This window comes from Dermacentor silvarum, unplaced genomic scaffold, assembly GCF_013339745.2.
Source record: "Dermacentor silvarum isolate Dsil-2018 unplaced genomic scaffold, BIME_Dsil_1.4 Seq495, whole genome shotgun sequence".
Taxonomy (NCBI): Eukaryota; Metazoa; Arthropoda; class Arachnida; order Ixodida; family Ixodidae; genus Dermacentor; species Dermacentor silvarum.
The window spans coordinates 46999-49472 of NW_023606326.1; positions in this window are offsets into that span (position 1 = coordinate 46999).

A 2474-nucleotide genomic window follows, 5' to 3' on the forward strand; every position below is an offset into this window, starting at 1 on the left:
TTAAACTCGGGCTTAAGCTGACCAAGGTTCTACAAAGCTGGGCTAACTCAGACTAGCGGGATATACCCCTTCCAATATGACTCAGTCATGTCATACGTGGCAGTTTATGTAGGGAAACTCGCTCACGAGTCCACTCACGCAGACTCACCGGTTGGTCCGAGTCTGCGTGAGTTAACTGGTGCGTGAGTTTGCCTACATATGCAAGCCACGTATGACATGAGTGAGTTATATTGGAAGGGTTGCATAAAAGAACGGCAGGAAGAACCATGAGCGCTGACGCCTCGCAATTTATGGAATTTAGCGGCGAGATGCCGTTAGCGAGAGTTCACTTTTGGCGGCCGTGGAAGTTAGTTCCACTCAATGTTTGAAATTAATTGGGGCAGCTGGGAATTAGCAACTCCCACCCGCCGCCATGTTGGCTTAGCGGTTATGGTGTAGCGATGCTAAGCGCGAGGGTCGCGGGATCGAATCCCGGCCGTGACGACAGCATTTCGATGGGGGTGAAATGCAGAAACGCCCGTTTCCGGTGCATTGAGGTCACGTTAAAGATCCCTGGTGGTCAAAACTAATCCGGAGTCCCCCGCTACGGCGTGCCTCGTAATCAAATCGTGGTTTCGGCACGTAAAAACCCAACAATTCAATTCAATTAGTAAGTCCTGGCCATGAGTGAAAGGGCGGCTCGTGGCAGGTTGGGTGCCCGCAGTACCTTCGATGCACTTTAATGTTTTAATTGTTGAAAATACCAACGAATGCCAGCCACGAACTGGTGAGCGTAATGAACTACTTTGCGAATCAGGGTCCTTTTTAAAGCGGGTATGTTGGATCACCTTATTCAATCATAATCTTTCTGAAATCCATTTCTGCACATATCTAGAGATCATTACGTGTCAGTGTCAGACGATGTATTTTCTTGAGCTTGTTAACAAGCATGGAAAATAGAAATGCAAAGGACATCACCCGTACAACACTGCTTTCTATCAGGCGTTAGACGCAAAAGGCAGTAAATTCTACTCGAAAGCGCAGCCGACGCACGGGATTGCCTTTTGTAGCATTCATTTTTCAAATGCATCGTTATAAACAGGATGCGATTGTTTGATTGCCAATGAAATATTCTCCGTAGCATTCACTAAAAGAGACTGCGAACGGTAAATTTGGAGCATACACCGGTGAACTGGAATTGAATGATGCAGATGCGGACTTTCTACGGATTGATATCAAGGTCGATCCACATAGGTCGCGAAGCTTCGGACGACAAGCGGTTCAGAAGCAATTGTCACCGACATCAGTGAGGGTGTAGAGGTAGAGGTAGCAGTGATTGAAGCGCGACTATGTTTGGAGGGAATAACATTGGGAAAGAAAAAACGTTTTTAAATTAAAGTGAGACGCAGTTAGATTCATTAACGGAAATAAAGTTCCTAATCATTTGATATATGCATGGCGAGAAAAGAAGATACAACTGTATTTTACTTGATCATTATCAATAATTACCTTTTTTTAAGCACCCACCGATAGCGGCGGGCGTTGACGCCGCGATCACTTGCAATGCAATGCAGCCCTTCGAGTGCGTGGAAAGGCGCGCTCCTAAAGTTCACCTGTTGCAATACGCCCCCCACACATGTTGTGTTGTTTTGCATGTCGACGGTGACGCGGGTAGCTTATTGTTTCTTAACCTGTGCAGTCAAAAGCAATGAGTTCCGACCGTCAGACACTTATTTACTTTAGGTTGTTTTCGTGCGACAGCGCCGGCCTACGGGCTTGGCGTCCGACGAAAGGACGAGCACTCTACGCAATCTACGCCCAAAGCGTTCGTCAGCCTCCAATGAAAGTATGTTCTGCGCAGCGATGCGATTTCGACACCCGTACGGCTGACCTTTTTTCCGCTTTGCTTCCCGCGCTGGAAGCTCGGAACGCCCATCAAGTTGAATGGTGGGGCATTTGAATATACAGCTCTAATGGCAGGCCTCCGAAAACAAATTTCGCGCCGATGTGAACAGAATGACATCACTTCTGTTTTTAACGGATATGATGTCAAATTATTTTTTTCCGCTGGAAATGTTCTCTCCTCACACAGATGGCGCTAAGCCCCATGAACCGCCGATAAGCCGCCATGTTTATAACGTATGGGCTTCTAGAAATGGAAGCTGCGCTACCAGACGCTCTATCTCGACACTAGAGTGTACTAGAATATGGTCGAGTGGGACGAGCGGCTGGAGCGGCGCATGCTTTGCAGTGAGGCGCCCGACGTGGAAAAATACTGTGGCGGCGCTGCGATCGAACTGGATTGGGCCGCATCAAGGTCGCGCCGTTGGAAACTGCTGGTGGTACAGCTCGGCAGGGTCATTCGTGCTACTTCGCGCGCTGGTATTTGCGTTCATATCGCTCAAATGGTGTTTATATTTGCATATGACATGTATTTATGCCTTAAGAATAAATTCTTTCTTTTCTCTTTTTTTATTTCATTTTATTTTTAATGC